Here is a 17,914-nt window from a genome sequence, read left to right as displayed (position 1 = left end):
CGTCCACAAAGCTTTGGCGTCACCTGGGCAAATGCAAAAGGTGGTGGTTTCCATGGCTCCGCGGCCTCTCTCGAGCGACACACCCTTTTTGTGTAAGCTGGCTCCCTGGAGTCGATTGTTTTTTGGCAAACAGCTTCATAAACTCCTCCAACAATTAAACTGAAAAAAACAAAACAAAACAAAACCACCCAAACAAAAACACAACAAACCCCATGCATTATGGAGCGAGGCAGCAGGCAGGTTGGAGCAGCTCCCCCCGCCAGCGCGGTCCCCGGCGGCTGCGGTGCCGGCCCCGAGCCCCCGTGCCCGCCGGGGCCACAGGAGCCCTGGCTGCACTTGTTGGACTTGGTTTTGGGAGGTGCCTGGGCTGCTCCAACCCACCGAGCTCAGCGAGCTAGCAAACATGAAGGAAAAGGTCATGTTATTCGCTTTTCTTTTTTCAAAGCTGCAAACATCCCTCTCTCTGGGAGGGGAGGCTGCACAGATGCCAGCTCTGATTAATTTAAATATTTACCAATCCCATTTTTTTTTAATTGTGTATGTTTGCGCTCTGTTTGTGTCCCATAAAATACCTGGTGTTTTGGGCGTACCCCGTTTGCAGGGTGCATGAGATCACACTGAAAAAATGCAGTGAAAAACATTTTCATGCCACGACACATCAAATAGGATTTTGAATTAAGATGAAGATTTTCCCCCTTTTTTTATCGCTGAAGTTTGGGTGAAAGGGTTTTTCTATTTCTTTTTTAAATTATTTTATTTAGCTAGAAAGAAAAATCGCCATGGAAATTCCTTTAGAAGTTACTTCTGCCTCATCTCACGGTGTCAGATAGTGAAGGCAGCTGTGCTGGTCGAAGCACCCAGCAGTGTGTACTCCTGTGCCGTTGTCTGGCGGGTGTTTGTTCCAGGGGCAGGGGAACAGTCCTGAGACTGAACACGGTGCCAGCTCGGAGCTCTGGGTGAGCGGTGGCGGCTCCCTCCGTCCCTGCCCTCCCGTCCGTCTGTCAGAGCCGCTCTGAGCCAAGCGCTGTCTGTGCGTCCCTGGCACGGGGGTCTCATCTTGTTTGGAGCTGCCTGGGTGCTGTTGTAAGGCTCGCAGGCAGCTTACGTGTCGTGCTTTTTGGCGAGGCATCTGAGATGAATGAGGGACCCTTTGGTGGGCTTCTCGGTCACCTTTGCGATGGGATTTTCTGTGTGCTATTGGCTGTAGAGGCTTGCGCTTCTCTGGGAGGGAGGTTTTATTTGCACGTTCACGCAATGAAAGCACTGCTGACATTCACCCCACCTCCTTTTAATTGTTTTCCATGCCCGTTGGGTCATCATCTGATCCCAGCTACATCTGGCAAAGTCCAGAGCTGTTCCTTGGAAAAATGGAGCGTCTGGGATCAGGACCCAGCCACCTCCCATGTGCCGCGTGGTGAGCAAGCCAGGCAGAATTTGGCCCAAAGCACAGGTCTTTTTCAAGGCTTTTTGTTGCACTGCACCTCTGAAGGACCGTAGCTCGAACCTCCCCGCTGTGGACAGCAGGTCTTGAAGGTCCGTGTCGGGGCAGACTTTGGGGACAGGGGGACAGGCGGTGACACTGCTGGAAGGGGCTCACGGACAGTGGGACAGTGGCCCATGAGCCGCTTGTCAGCGCTGGGATGCCGGGGGCACAGCTGCCTTGTTAGAAGCCTTAAGGCTGTGATTGGGGCAGGGAAGGATGAGCATCTGTGTGTCTGCTGGAGCGGGGATTTGCACAGCTGGAATTTGAATCCTCTGTTCCCACTCGGCTGTGGGGAAAGGAAAAGAGAAGGGGAAAAGTCCGGGTGGGTGTGCAGGGAGAGCAGCAGTTGTCTCATCTGAGCCATTAGCCAGAATTTGAAATTGGACCTGTTACTTTTGAGGAATGTAGGGCAGTGGAGGAAAGATGTGTGAATGTGCACACCACACTCTTGATTCAGTGTCCTAGGAAAATGCCAGAGCGTAGGATGGCAAGGAGTAGTAATTACCCCACAGCTTCAGCTCCACCACTGCACTCTTTGATCACTTATTACTTTTCTATTCCTTCTGCTTCTTGCTGTAATTGTTACAAAATCTCTCTGCTTTGGGAGGGGTCCAGGACTCCAGGGCCCAATTGCATCTGCCCTGATTCAGAAAGTGGGTCATGCTGCTTGGTCTGGGAAGAAGATACTCATCTTGCTTAGCATGATATTTATTAGGAGATAGGGGAGGGAATGCAACCGCGCTGTTGCCTAGAAAATTGCTCTGGGGGGATAGCGAAGGACTTGTGAGGGCAGAGCACAGAAGTTCTTGCACACCCGGTGCCTGCTGAAGCTGTGCCACGTTCTCTGCGCCCGTGTTGCTGCTTCCCTCGGCGAGATGTGGTGTGGATGGACGGCAGGACCACGGTGGGACTGGGGACATGGAAGGGATTTGTAGCTGCTCGCTTGCTCCGCAGCTGCCCGGCTTTACCTTCCTTGGCATAGAGGCTGGTGGGAGTGGAGGGAGGAGAAGACCAGATTGGGTTTCTTCATAAAGATGTGCTGTTTTCACAGTAGCAAGTGAAGACCTTAACTTGGTTGGGTTTTGCTGCTGGACAAGTGACCAGCTCTGCTCCTGCACACCCTCCAAACACATGGCAAACCAGGGTACTCCCCTGCGAAGAGCAGTTAGAAAACCTGCAGTAATTTACTCTGTGCTGTATCTATCTCTCATGAGAAGGAAGCTCTGCAGAAGGCGCAGATGACGATACACTCCGTGTTGCTCCAGCGGGGTCTCACATTAGGGACTCTGCCGCAGACCGCCCTGCTCGTGGGGGTTAGAAAAGCGCAGCTGATCCTGCCAGTCTGGCTGGGCCTGTGCTGCTGCTTGCTGTGAAATCACCCTCAGGATTATCCAAGGAACTGGCAACCCCAGTAACTTGGTGGGCCGGATCCTCAACTCGTTTAAATTGGCATGGCTTCACTGAAGCCGCTGGAACTGCACTGATTTTATACCAGGTGAGGAGCCGGTCCAGAATCTTCTGAAAGAAGAAGACAAAGAGGGCAGGAAACAGAGGTGTGATAGAACCCATGTACGAGCATGGGGACTCCTGAGCTGTCCAGAGTGGAGAGCCAGTCAGCAGATCATTTCCTTATGTCTTGGTCAGCTTTGAAGGACTCTCAGTTCTTGTGGCTGTGGGGAATGCCAGTGCCTGGCTCCCTCGGGAGGATGGGGGGACCTGCATCTTTGGAATGTGTGTTGGCGATAGCATCCAGTGTTACCCTGGCAGCATTCCTTGCTCGTGGATTTATAGTGGAGCATGGTGAGAGGGGTTGTGTCTCCACAGTGAAGACCCTCACCTTTTGATCTGGCCTGTTGCGAGCCCTGCTAGGCTTGTTCTCATGGACACACTAAGCCTGGCTCATCTTCTCCGGTCCATTCAACACCCTTGTGGCGTGGATGCCGTTGGCTGAGGCAGACCGGTGGCTGTGGCTTCAGCCTCACACCACTGCCACCGCTAGTTTTAATTTCTCTGAGCCTGCGAGATGATGGGAGGGGAGTTTCCACGTCAAGGAAGGACAGTGCCCAGTGTCCACGTCCCAGATAACGGCTCCGTTGGGCAGTGTTGAGCACGTACCTCCAGAAATGGTTCATTCCCAGTGTGGCCGGCCAGTTTTGTTTTCCCAGCTCTACCCCTCATTCTCAGGTGGAGGTATTATGGGATGTTTGTTGTTGTGTGTTTCTAGAGGAGGTTGTTTGCTGTAGCGCCTGGCTCCTGTGACCCACAGGGATGCGCAGGATTCCTCCAGCCCCCGGCACGCACTCGCATCCGGGGTGGATCTGGACTGAGTTTTAGCAACTCCCAGCACGGCAGCTCAGGGCCGGAAGTGAAGAAGGGATAAAATATCCAGCTGAAACTCCTGTAGGATGTAATTACCTGAGCTGGAAGCTGGCCAGGACAGCAGGTATCGTGCATCATCTGCTGGTGGTATCAGAAGCACCCGGCCTTGCGGGAGCAGTGGTCAGGACTGAGGAGTGACGATGTTCCTGCGAGGACAGGACCGGTCCCTCGGGGCTGCCTCTGTGGGCATTCAGCGTAACGGCTTTTGAAGTCACTTGCTGTTTGTTTCCATGGTTGTTCTGTGCACGTACCATGGTGCCTATAAAATGCTCTTGGGAAACTACAGCCCATAGATGGATGGCTCTGTCCTTATGCTCATTCAAATGCTCCTACTTTTCCATTTAAAAGAGGAAAAAAAGTTTAAACAAAACAAAACAAAACAAAAAAAAACAAGGAAAAATAAAAACGCAAAGGAAATTGACTTCCCAAAAATTACACTAAGCTAACATTTGAGGCCTGGCACAAATCCATCACAGCCAGGAAACCCAGAATTAACCAGTGCGCTCCCATGGCTGCCGGGAGGGGCTGCGCTCCAAAGCTCTAAAAGTCAGGGGCTTGGGGATGAAAGTTGTCTGAAGCGCAGCAGAAGGTGTTCTCGTGCACCTCTACACGTGCAAAAAAAGCAGCATTAGATGCACGGGGAGAGGGTTCACACCAGGTCCTGCTGCTCAGACCCGACAGCTGATGCCAGCACCTGACCAGGGTGCGTCCACCAGGGCTTCCCCATAGAGCAGTGACAGATGGACAGAGCCGATACCTGTGGGCTGCTGCTGAGGGAGCTTGAGAATTTACACCTTGGCCCAGGCTGCAAGTGAGGACAAAGTTGACTTTTCTTTGTTCCCACTTGCACATGACACAGCACAGCATAAATCATTGTGACGGACAGGTTCAGTTCAGGTCAGAGGGGAAGGAGGGCAGTGCAGGCTGGGCCGGGGGCAGCGTGGGGCTGTGCTGGGGCAGCGTGGGGCTGTGCTGGGGCAGCGTGGATCGCAGGACGAGGCTCCGAGCAGAACTGGTGGCCCGGGCCATGGGTCAGAGGTGGCCCGGGATGGACGGAGGCTGCAAACACCTGCTGCCTGCTCCTCGCCTTGGGCTGGTGCTGTTGGCGCTGTGTGTTGGCGAGGACTTGTTTCACTCATCGGTTTTGGAAAAGAAAGGAGCAGGCGGCTCCCGTACCTGCTGCTGCAGCGAGGCTGGCGCTGAGCTGCGAGTGGGACAAAGGTCCGGCCGTGCTTCTGCGGTCCCCAGCCGCGCTGGGTTGCCACCCTGCTTTTGCCGTGAATTTTCACAGCTTTGGGTACTGCAGACAGAGGGCTTCATGTCAGAGCTTTGATAGCATCTCATTACAGAAGCTGGGGGAGGTCGGGATGTGTTAAGGCTGAAAATATTTACAGGTTTTGAAGTTGAAACGCAAACAGGAAAAGCCCTTTAAAAAGTGAGTGTAGTGGATATTCAAAACAGGGATTGCCATGGAAACGCCACAATATTTGCTTAAATTGACACAAAGGTTGCTGGTTGCAGGGTTCTGACTTATTTGGCTCCATTTTCTTTGGCCCGGCACCTATCACAAATTGATCTCGACAACCTCTTTTGTTTTGCTTCTTTTATTTTTGTCTGATGGAAATTAAAAAAAACACCATCAACAAAACCCTCCAGTCCACAAATCCCACCTCACAGAAGAGCCTGAAGCTTCTGAGCTTCTGTCAAATATTGGAGCTAGGACACTTTTAAATTTTGTAAGTAAGGTAAAAGTTCCTCTTTTAATCTGTGTATTTATCCATTTCCTCCAATGCAGGAAATGGAAGGGAATTGTCGTAACTGTCTAGGGAGAGCGGGGAGGAGGGTGAAGCGTGCTGCAGAGGTGGCAGCGTGCGTCCCAGGAGCACAGCGAGCGATGAGGGACCTTTGTCGTCCAGCTCTTGGACCAAAATTTGAGAGATTTAGTTTTGATTCCAAATTCTGCCGCAGATTTGCCAAGTGACCTTTGACAAGTGACTTAATTACTGTGTGCCTCACTAAACTGGAAATAATAACTCTTCCTTCATCTTGTCTGGTTGTGTTTGTAACGTCTTTGGGGCTGGGGGGTTACATTTGGTGTGGGGGTGTACATGACTGGTGGAGCTGCGTTCTGCTGGTAGTTGTGAGGTGAACACAAGCGACAGATTCCCCTGCAAAGGAGAGACGGCATCACGATCTCACGTGTGCACAGACGCTCAGCTGCCTATGGGTGGAAGCTCTTTAGTCCTGTAGGCTGCTTCTGCAACTGACTGACCTGGATTTTTTCTGGTGAAAGTTGGAGTGCGTGGCTGGTCACCCCGGCGGTTGGTACCTTCACTTTTGAGTTGCTGTCACCACACGTGTCAGAGAGGGAGTTTGGGATGCGATGCGTTTGGCGAGGTGTGAAATGCCTTGCTGTGCTGTTGTGTGACCAAGGGCTGAGATGTGTGGGTGGCTGTGGCATTTGAGGCCGGCGTCATTGCTGGTGCTCGTGATTCACCTGAGCTCTTGTTCTGCTCAGTAGGGAATATTCATTTCCTTCTGAAACTCTCCTCAGGGCAAAGAGACTTCACCAAGTGAAGGGAGGCCATCAGATTCGCACTGTCTTCACCTGAGACCACCTCCAAAACAAAGAACCTGACTTCTCTCCTGGCTTTGTACACTGGAATGGACCTTGAAGCCTGTGACTTCTCAATGCAAGGTACTGCCTTTTTTCTGTGATCAAGCGGTCTGCTCTGAAGTAGGACTGGAATGAGTGATTTTGGCTCTCCAGAGCCTCCATTCTAGTTCCTCGGGAATCTCTAGCCTATAGTGTTTAGAAGAGCTGCTGAAAGTCATTGGTTTGGGTGGTTAAATGCATGGTGGGCTGTTGATCTGTCTTGGGCTGGCTTACAAGTAGGACTGGGTTTATCCGTGACGTCGCTGCCCATTTCTGCACGGACACAGGCACCCAGCTGACACAGAAAAGCGCTGCTTTGAGCAGCTCCCTGCATTAGCCTCCTTCTTCCTGATGAGCTGGTGTGCAGTATTCACAAGTAGCTAAGTAGTATGCCAGAACAAGCTAGCATGGGAGTCCCCTGGGTAAGTATTGTGTGGGACAGTTTCTGATTGAGTTGCTTCACTAAAGAAGAGGAGTTTGAAGATGTTTGTGGTCATGGTGGGAAACTCAGAAAGGTTGCGAGGGGGTGGGACTGTTTCTAAAAGCCATTTTACTTTCTTCACTGCTTGGCTCCCATCACAGCTTCTCTACAAAGAAAGGTATGGCACAACATGGCCTAGAAGAAAGCAGCTGTAGGATAACAACAGTGGGATAATATATTTCTCCTTAATGGTTTGGGGATTTGGGAGGTACCTGGTGGCACTGCAGTACTGCTGCAGATAGAAGGGGCTGAGGATCCGTGCTGTGTCTGGGCTTTGTGTGACGTTATGTCTGCTTTGTAGGGCGTAGAGGCTTTGTCAAGGGGTATCTCCATGCTGTGTTGTCACCATTAAATGACGATGATGCTTGAATGAAGATCAGCAACCTAAAGAGCCTGTGGGCATTGTGTATCACCACGTTCCTCTGCCTTTTGCTGCTGTGCCAGAGGTGATACCTGGGCAGAGCGGTGTATCCAAAGCTGTTGTGAATCACAGGTGAAGCAGAAGGATCAGGCTGTAGGGACCGTATTGGCTTAGCGATGGAAAATGGTCAAAGTCACAGGGCTAAGATGTCAGGCTGGGGCTTCGGTTATCCCTGTCCATCCCTGGCTGCATGTGGCACGGGGGAATTTACTCATGTTCCCAGTGCCCTCCCTTAAAGAGCAACAGCCGTGATCCTCTAAGGCTCAGCAGGGCTTAGCGCTTGCCACGTGTTTGGAGCCCACAGACCTGAGTGCTTTCAGTAAACCTGCCAGTAAATACAGCGTGCTTCAGGATGGGATAGGGGTGAACTGTGCCTTCCCACACCTTCCTAGTGCTGAAACTCCTCCAGGGTCTGGCATGCTTTATTTGGAAAGCTTGGTTTTGAACTATTAATGTAGGGAACTCTGGCCTTTATCCCTGCATGAGCTGCTCCGGTGCCTGTGTCCCATTTTAGAACAGTGGCACATGCCTTCCCAGGCCTCCGGAGGCAAGAGAGCTTCCCAAATGGGAGCTCTGCCTGAGGGAATGGCTTAGTGCAACATGAAGAGCCTTGAGCTTTTACCAAATAAGATACAAATTCTCAGGTTTGACTGTAGCAGGTGAATTTTCCGCCAAACATCCTTATGTGCCTCTCTAGAGAGGCCCAACATCCAGGGGGAAAAACTCTGCAGAGGAAGCTGCTGTGTAAGTTCTGGGTCCATTTTTCCATCAGAGGGAGCTTTTCCTGTGAGCCCTCTCACAGGTTTCTGCTGCTGGCATTGAAAGCCCTGCATGTCCATCCGACATGGACCTGGGATGAGCAGGACCTCTTGAGATAAGAAGGCAAGAGGAGGAGACTTGAGGAGGAGTTCCTTCAGTGCTCTAGTGAACCTTAAGGTTCAGGTTCTTTTAGATCAGTAATTCATTTTGATGTTTGCCTTCTCCTAATACCTACTGGGCGTGTAGCCTGTACAAAGCTGAGTGTCCTTCAGGGACTATTTTCTGAGGGACAGAAGCTCATTAGAGACAATAGAAATATTTCCCTGGACTCCAGCTGTTTTCTGAGGTCCCCCTAGTTCTACAAGCATCACTTCAGTGAAGGAAATGCATTTCGCCTTTCAGGCATGTGGCTGTGTGATTGCTCATGCTCTGGACTAGAAATCCCTGTGTTCCAGTCTTCAGCCCTGGAGCAAGTTGTATGGCTTCTACTTTCAAAACAAGCTCAATTTACTTTGGGCTACAGAGGCTATTTGCACGTTCTCCAGAGCCCATCCCCAGGCTGTGATTGCTGGTTTACTCTCTGTTTATAGGCACAAGCTGGCTGTTTAGTCCTAGAGCTGTAAGGGTTGGAGGCAGTTTTCTTGTTCAGTGGATGAAGGGTAGGGGAAAAAAGCTAAAAAAAAAAGATGGGAAAAGGATTAGAAACACCTGCTTTGCCTGTGTGTGAATTACAAAATATTTCCCCTTGCTTCAGTCCTAAAGTAAACCTGAATTTGGGGGTTAACTTGGGCTGCCTGCGTTATTTTTGCGGGGATCCTCGGGATCGCAGCGCAGGCACCGGGGCCGCGGGAGCGAGGTGGGAACTCTGCCTTCCGCAGAAGTGCAGCCGGCCCAGCCCAGCCGGCCCCGACGGCTCCGATCCGAGCTGCGGAATATGAAACAGCCTTGCAAAATCCTTGTGGAAATTTACCCGCCTGTGTATGAAATCAACTCGCCTGCCTTTGCCAGGAGGAGTTTAACTTGCCCATTAAAATATACATCTATTTATGTATTACTTGTTCTGTGAGAGAAAATTTTCCCAGGCGGTTACAAAACTCAGTCTAGACTGCAACGTGTGGCATCTGGTGGTAACATGCCATATACATATATCTGAATACACTATCTACTGTATCACCCTGCTTGGGAGTTAATAGCACGTATCTGGATTATAGCGAGGTCTTTCCGTTTACAGAACACTCTCCCCGGATAAAAGTTTGGCCCGGTTCCTGCCTGCACTGGTCTGAATGGGGCTCTGCCCTGCCTGCTGCCATCCCAACAAAGCAAGGCAGGCGTTTCCATGCTGCCTGTTCTGACCTGTGGCCCCGTGGTCCACCTGGGCTGCCGGCAGGAGTTCTTGGGCAGAACTGCTCCGCAATGGCTGAGTTGAGGAGAGGGAAGACGTTAAAAGCCTGTCTGGGATAAGAGCAGGGTTGTCACATCCATCTGCTCAGGCCCTGACGAGCAGCTGATCCATATTGTTAACATATTGCCTGCCATATGGGCTAGCTCAGCTCTCCAGGAACGCTTGGGAGACCTGACCTCTAGTGTGACAAGATGTGAGCATGAAGGACGGGTTGACAACAGCCCTTGGGTCTCCGAGTGTGAAACCGTGTTTCAGCCCCTTCCGCTGCCTTCCCCTGCGCTCGCTCGCGTGCTGCCTCTGCCTTTCTCCCTCTCTTCTCTCTCTCTCAGAGGGTTTTTCCCTCCCTCCCCTGTTTTCCGCATCCCTGGTCTGCACTAGATCAATGACCTTCACTCATAACCAGACTGGACAGTTCTGACTCCCTCCCCCAGGCCTTCGATCAGATGTTTGGTTGGCGGCTGTGGAAAGCTGAATGGGGGGAAGTCAAAGGAGGGGAAAGAGGATCATGTGCTCGGCAGGCCTGGTAGCTGTCCTTACCAGGTCTGGCCTGGGAGTGGGACTGCAGCCTGATCCACTAAGGTCCTTAGCACCTCCAGCTCACTGGGATAATGGCACACGCTGATACAGCCTCTTGATGGACGGTCAGGTCCATCTAAGCAGGATGAAAAGGCTCCAAGGTTCAGGGAAGGACCGTGATGCCAGTGTTTGAGGAGGGAACACTTAAAGACTCCTGAGAGACACAGAATTATTTCATTTCAAAGCCTTTTCAGAAGCCCTGCTCTGCCCAGCAACTGGTGATTTTCACCTACAGCTGTCCACATGACGGGGAATAGTTGTCTGAGGTGCAAAAGCCAAAGAGGTTTTCCAGCAATGGGGAAGGATCCCTCCCAGGTATTGAAGGAGCTCTGAGCAGAGCCTGCGGTGCAGTGCGGTGCAAGCACAGAGCTCACATGTATGGATGCGCAGGACAGTGTAGCCCTAAAGAAGCACAGTGCTTAAACTAAGGCCAACAGTTGCCTGTCACACAGGAGACCAGCCCGCCCCAAAAACTCAGATGGAAGACGCATGTTCAGTACGGAAGGAGACAGGACTGGGCCAGGCCTTCGTGAGTTCAGGCCTTGCTTGCCGTGCCACCTGCCATTGTTCTCCTGAGTTCAAGGTGTTCTCAGTCTCCTGAGGAGCATGGCCATCTCTTTCCTAAGGCTCCTGTCTTCACACTTGAACTTTATGGAGGTTAAATCCTGATGCTATTAAAGCAAGCACGAGTTCTGCTGTAAACCTCAGTGGAATCAGGATTTCAGCCTTGACTCCTCAGAAGAGGATGGGGGTGTTTCCCAACCTTTCTTACCAACAGCTCTGTCAGACCTTTAGGCATGACTTATTTGTCTTTAAGTCTTCCCAGGCAAGGGTTGCCTTCTTTAAAAAATGCCCGTCCTGTGAAAGTCAGTATCCTCAAAAAGGCTGTGATTTCACCCTCCTGCTCTTCATAAAGGTTTTGGATGGTTTAGGTACTTTTATCGCTCTCCTTGCCCATATACCTGCAATTGCAATGAGCATTAATGGTGTTTATTTGTGGAGAGGAGCCCACTGAGGTATTGCAAAATAAAACACAGCGATGAGTTGTGGTTTATTTACTCAAGCTTCACTGATGTAACCAACCTGATTTTATGCTAATAATGACTCAGAAGCAGAGTTGGGAGGAGAAGCCAGATCTCCTGATTCCTTCAACCATCTGACAGTATTCCTTGCTGTCCTTACGAGATCCAGTGACGGTTCTCTCAGCTGGGGGGCCGGCAGCAATACTGCAGCCAGTTTGCAGGGCTACACTAAATATGTAGGGACACGTTCAGCTCTGGTAGGAACTGAATGTGGGACCGTCTGTCCGTCCGTCCGGTGGCTCTCCAGTGGGGACCAACAGGGCATCTGACCCACCGGAGTTCCTCAGGGAAAACCGTCTGGAAAGCACTTGGAACAATCAGTGCGAGGTATGCACATGAGTGTTCAAGGAAATGCATGTTCAAAATGTCGTTCTTAGAAATCTGTTGATAAAACACAAAAAATTTGAAAAATGAACAAATACTGTAAAGTGAATGTGGTCTGTTCTCTGATGTCTTCTACCAGGGGCTCATTCCAGACTGGTGCTCAGCCCATGGGGCAGCACTGGAGTTGAGGCTTATCTCGCTACTTGAGCTGAATATGGAAAGACTGTTGTAGCCCATTGCCTCTGACAAATTATATATTAATGCTGGGACTTTTTTTGTTATTACTGTAGTTATATATTAACCATTAAGAGCCACAGGTAAGCCATCTGCTTATGTAAAGCAGCAGAGCTGCATTTTCAGTGAGCAGAACGATCCTGATTTTTGCCAGGGCAGTTTATGATCTGTCCCAGTGTCTTTCTTGTGATTCTTGCTGAGTTTGTCTTAGCTGTACATTAATAGAACATACAAGAGAAAAGAGGAGAGGACAAACTAAGGTGAGTTTGAAAGTAAAATGAGCAAACAATATTGCTAACCTTGTCCTTTCAGAAGTCAAAAGCTACTCCCCTCCTCCCCCCAATTATAAGACTTAATAATACCGAGGTTTCTATGTGTTTAGGATGCACACAGATCACATTTCAGGTTGCTGTGCCCTGCCAGTGGGAGAGCAGAGGGAGGGATAGCACTGTACATACATTGCTGTACGAAACAAAAATCTTGTGTCACTTGCAAGATCTCAGGCTTTAAGAAAAACATGAAGCATTGCGAGGTTGACAAGAGTTGGCACATGGGAGCAATTCCTACTTGATTACCACGTCCCTGGAGTGTGCTGACCTAGAGAACAGCCTACTCAGGAACCTGGTTGCCATCCTCCCTCGCCAGGGCTAGTTACAACAGGAGCTGAAGTCAGTTGCCCCCAAGGCCAGCAATGTGTTGATAGACTTGTTTTCCCCGGGGCCGTTTGGCTGCCGAGCAGAGCAGATCCTACCCAAGCTGGTCAGATATGGTGTGGGGCAGAGGGGGGTTGTCCTCTCAGACGTCCCCTCTTTGAGGAGCTCATAGGTAGCTGGACATGCTCGATCCCTGAAACAGTTAGGGATGAAGGCAGAGAGCTGACCTGGGGATGGGGTGAGCAGAGATTCTGGGGACTGAGCGAGCAGAGCTTCTTGGCATCTTCTACCTGGGCAGCCCAGCGCTGCTGCCTGTTCTTCTTGTCTCCTGAGGCAGCCGGGCTTTTGGCTTCTGGCTACCCAAGCAGGGCCTGAAGAAGGAACCAAGGGACCATTCAAGGTGACTGCTGAGAGCACTGAGTCCCCAGCTTTTGGCCCAAACTTCAAAAATCCACACAATGCTCCCTTGGCAGAGCTGCCTCTTGCCCCTTTCCCAGCCGCAGAGAATGGACCCCACCACATCAGTCACCTACCAACTTCTGAGCTTGCTCTTTATCCTTGCCACGGTAACTATTCTCCCTTTATCCTGTTCTCTTCTACCCATTTCTTGCTTATTCCCCTGTGCCACTTTTTATGGGTTTGCCAGAAAGGAGAGGAGATTTTTCTTTCCCTTGTTTGCTTCACTCCATTACTCCCATCTGTTCACCCAGGCCCTTCGTCCCTTTGTTTTTCAGAGTCGTGTAGATTTGGGCTCTCCATTTGCTCTCTGGGATGCTCTTCTGGACCAGGCTGGGAAGGAGGTCTGGTTCACAGGACAGCGCGAGGGGTGGGGGAAATGTGCCTCTTCAAATTAATCAGAATTTTCTCCTCCAGAAATGCTAATGGGGGAAAAGCAATTAAAGCAGCCTGTTTTTTATTAAGTAATCTGTGTTAAGAGCTTGTAATGAAGTTTAGTGCCGTTGTGACTCGATATTTCAGCTTCATCGGTTTGAGTCAAAACAATCCAAAGTGGGAAGGGAGCGAGGAGGTGAGCTGCTCCCCAGCATCGCTCGCGCTCTTGCTCTTCCAGGCTTTCCAGTATAACGCATATGAGGCCACTCACTCTTTATCCTGCCCAGGAGGGCTGCGCTGCATAAGAAGGAGGCTTTAAAACCTGCACACGCAAGCTGGATGGCTGCTTCTGGTTTCAAACACCCATTCTCCAAGTGGAGGTAGCCACAGCCTCTTGGAACAGCCTTTTCCTTGTCTCTTAGGGTAGTTGCAAATAGTGAGTTTTCCACAGTGAGTGGTGAGTTGCCAAGGGGCAGCAGAGGAGCAGTGAGACCCTCCAACCTTTGAGCAGGGTCCTGGAGCTTTTCCAACATCTGGAAGACTTTTGGCTGCCACAGGTCGAGGGTGCGATGGTGCCTGCGGTTCCTGTCCTTTGCACCTCCAGGTCGGTGCTCTCTCCCCTCTGAGCAGCTGTGACCAGCTGTGGAAGCTGCCCATCTCCTCCTCTCCTTCCTCCCACCCCAGGAGGAGGCAAGAGGAAAAAGGGACAATATCCCTTTAAACAACTACACGCCAAGCCTCTGCCGTCCTGTTTTATCTGAAGTCCAACCGCATGTTGTTCCAGGGCCGATCCGCTTTAGCTAATTAATAATCTGACAGGAGCCACCCAAGGGATTAGCTGCTGAGACGAGCTAGACCAAACCCCCAGCAAATGAGCCCCACGCTCCCTGGGGACTCGGAGGTGACTTTGGGGGGCAGGGGGCTGCACCACATACAGAAGGGTGTCTAGGCCCTGAAGGGGATTTATGGCATCTGGGAGGCTGAAGGGGGAGGCGAGGGGTTACAATTTATGAGATGTAAACTAATAAATCAGTTAGTTGAGGAGGGGAAAGGGGGAGCACCAAATTAAAAGATAACGTCTTAAAGGAACAGTGGAAATTGATGGTGCTCCTTGTGGCAGGGGACACCAGAAGACTTCCCAGTGCAGACCAGTTGTAGCTTCTTCTGCGCTGGCTGCCTGGGAGAGTGGAAGAGGGAGAGGGCAAAGCAGAAGGAAAGAGGATGTTGATGGGGATTGAGAGGAAAAGGAGATGTATCTTTGTGCAGTTTATGTAAACGCGATGGGTTGGCTTTTATGGCAGAGGCATGAGGCCACCTCATTTGATGACAGAAGACAGGGACTCTGGGCCTGGGAATTGGTGGGTAGGGGGGCGCACAGTCATCCTCTGCACTTAGTCCTCCCCATATGATTCCAGTCTTGTAGGGAACTCTTTGGTTGCCTTTTTGTTGAATGAGGTCAGTAGAGTGGGTCAGCTTGGAGCAAGACCAAGTTACTGTTAGCAGAGCTGTGTGAAGACAGAGTGGGATACATTTTCTTTTCCAAATTTGCCTCTTCAGTGATTGTTCAGGCCGTGACAGCGTTTGGAGTTTGGTCTTGAGACAAGTGTTTGGTTTTACTCCAGAGGCTTGCAGAGGTCTGAAACTTGCTGGTGGTGAAGGTCCATTTCAGTTTCTCTTCTGATTTCGGGAGCCGTGTGCCTGCTGGGTAGGCTGGTAGCCTTGGGTGTAGGTTTTCCCCGTCTCTTCCACTGACCGGTCCCAAAGCTGTGCTGCCTGTTGTATTTCCATAGCAGTGTCTTCTGGTGCCTTCAAACCTCGCTCACACTGAGGTTCTCTCTCAGAACATGCCCAGGCCTCAGCTCTCTCTAGAGGCTGCACTAATGCAAATGGTAATGCAAGATGGGATTTCCAAAAGCCTTCTTAGGGAGATTTGTAATCCCTGCCCCATGACAGTGCTAGACACAAGCTAATGGAGAGGGACCTGTGCGCACTCTCTGCAGACCCAGAGCAAACCTCTGAACTCTTGCCAAAGGGCCAAGATTTTGACGTTGTTCCCTGCAAGGGCGGAGACTCCTTTATTTTCTCCATCTCCAGGCACCCTGCAGCAGACCCCAGCAGCGTGGCCCCTTCCCTGGCCGGGGCTGGAGACCCAGGCGGTGGCTGTGAAGTGTTGGGTGGCCCCGGGAGCCGGGTGAGCTCCTCCTGCCCCACCCCACCCCGCAGCACCCCATGGCCTGAAGCCACCCCAGCCCCACGGCCAGCCCGAGCGAGCCACCAGCAGCTCCGAGGGGGTTTTTGGGGAACGCCTCTGCTGAAGGGGTCTTGGGCTCCTGTGGGAGCTGCCCTGGGGAGCTCAGCACAGAGCCTGCAGATCGCTCTTCCAGTGGGGCAACTGCATTAAGCAAACGATGCTCATCTGACTTCTTGTGCTGCATATTTCCATGTAGAGAGCTCCCTCACAGCTTGCGGGGTCCCCAATACAGACATATTGAGCCAGGGTGACTTCTTGTGATCTCAAAAGACAGGGAGCTGAGGGAGAGCCATCCTGTGCCTTGCTGGAGCTGAACTGTGATGCTGAGCCACCTTCCTTTCTGGGCAAACTGGTGGGCACTAGCTAGAGACTGGGCTGCTGGAGTGGGCTAGAGCTGATGGAAACCTCACTCTGCCCTCCTGCCAGCGCTGCACCATCCCATCCCATCCCATCCCATCCCATCCCATCCCATCCCATCCCATCCCATCCCATCCCATCCCATCCCATCCCCATCCCCATCCCCATCCCCATCCCACCCCGTCCCACCCCGTCCTACCCCATCCCTCCTCGTCCTGCTGTGCTCACCAGTCTGGCGGTGGGAGTGTGTGGGGAGGTTTATCCGGAGGCTGGGCTGGCAGTCGTGCCGTCGTAGCCTCTCATGCACACAGCCGCGGTTTGGCCTCCCTCCTGCAAAGCTGCCAGTGGCCCACGCTGCCTCCTGACCAACATCATTAGTGCGGGTATTTATATTTCATTAACAACATTAAGCCAAAATGGTATTAAAAGCAACACCAATGATAAATAGCTTATTAATAAACAGGGAACCGGCTGCACCACGCGCAAATTCAATCCCTTCCTAAACGTGTCTCTGCCACTAAAACCAGGCATTTAACTCCTGCTGTACTGGAGAAAGTTGGAAGATGCGTTGGGGAGGATGGGAATCAGATAAACGCAGGGGGTGAGGGGACACAGTGTCATGCAGTTTGGCTCTTGCTAAGGCAGCCTGGGGTGGGGAGAATGTGTAGGTCTCTCAGGGTGCCACTGCATTTCCACTGCTGGGTGGGACTCATTTGGTTCTGTGTTTCTAGGTGATTTCGATTGTGTTGAAACAGAGCATGAAACAAGAAAGCGGAGCTATTTAGGATCCCAGTGAGCGTGTCTACCTTTGATTTTACCATCTGCCCTGTTTGCCCCACACACTTTGGCACAGCTCTCCCTGGCTTGGGCAGCACCATCCACAGCAGCCACCAGCACAGAATCTCTTGCCTGCACCCAGTCGCTCCCGGTGATCTCTGAGGACACCAGCCTTGTCCTCATTCCTCCCCGTGTGTTTATTCTAGGGATTAAGAATGTTAAAAATGTAGCTTTTCTTGTAAGCTTGTCAATCAGTTTATTATTTTTGTTTTTTGTTTTTGTTTGCCCCCAACTCCTTATTCTCTCAAATGACTTCCCATGCTCCTGCCCCACCCTAAGTACAAAGGCTCTTTTATTGCTCTTCCTGCTCCTTCTTTCAGCAGTAAATTAATTGCCTCAGAAACTTGGATGACTTTGGAGTCGGAGGCCCCCCCTCAAACCACCTCTGGGTTTCTCAGAGGAGAGGTTCCCCTCTCCAAACACAGCTCGGGCACTTTCCCAGCTCGGACCGCATGCACCTTGCTGGCTTAGGGTGCAGCGATCGCAGGTATAACGCAACAGCTTTGTGGTCTCCCTGCTGCAGATTGGTTTGCTCACCTTTCAGTTCGCATCGTGCAAGGGCTTTATGTGAAGAACCAGACCTCTTCCCCAGCCCAACCGTGCCTGAGTGTCAGATCTCACTGGTGGACTGTGCAGTGTTAAGCACAATTTTCTGCACTTCTGTTCCTAAGCACAGTAGTGGTTCTGAATTTAGGATCTAAGGTGCAGCTGGAATCTCTGTGCCTCCTCTCCTACTCCTTAGGTCCTTCTGTGACAGGCTGGGCACAGGCAGGAGGGGAAGGGAGCACAAGGAGGTTGCAGAGCTGGTACTCAACTCCATAAGCTGTGTCTTGCATGTGATGGAGAGAACTCAACCAAAAGGGTGTTTTGTTTGCATGCCAGTGCGGGCAGTATCATGGATCGCATGTCTCCTGATCACCAACTATGAGTTGGTGTGTGCTGACAGAGTCATGTAAGAGAGGAAACTCATCAGAACCTGCCTCTTCCAGACCCAGCTTCACTCACGTGAGCCTTAAGATGCTCAGATATTCAGAGCAGGGAGGGGAGGAGGAGAGAAGGGAGAGAAACCAGGCATCAAGATAATAATGATTTCCCCAGAGCCATGTAGGGAGCTCAGCGTCTGATATCCAGCAGCATCTCTTCCGTCTTGCTCCTGCCACAGCATCGAGGATAAACAAAAAAAGCATG

The 17,914-nt window shown here is 51.3% G+C and overlaps 1 protein-coding gene across 7 annotated transcripts in view; it reads left to right on the top strand.

Annotated features, from left to right (window-relative positions):
* Positions 1-17,914, top strand: part of CASZ1 (castor zinc finger 1) — a 239,741-nt gene that overhangs the window by 80,003 nt on the left and 141,824 nt on the right. For all 7 annotated transcript variants that reach the window (XM_065037510.1, XM_065037514.1, XM_065037513.1 and 4 more), the window contains exon 2: positions 6,417-6,560. The gene's annotated coding sequence lies outside the window, so the exon portion shown is untranslated. The remainder of the gene's footprint in view (positions 1-6,416; positions 6,561-17,914) is intronic.

The sequence above is a fragment of the Columba livia genome, chromosome 21 (genome assembly GCF_036013475.1).
Source record: "Columba livia isolate bColLiv1 breed racing homer chromosome 21, bColLiv1.pat.W.v2, whole genome shotgun sequence".
In the NCBI taxonomy this organism is placed as follows: Eukaryota; Metazoa; Chordata; class Aves; order Columbiformes; family Columbidae; genus Columba; species Columba livia.
The sequence above is the reverse complement of the archived record's forward strand: the minus strand, read 5'-3'. Positions and strand labels throughout refer to the sequence as shown.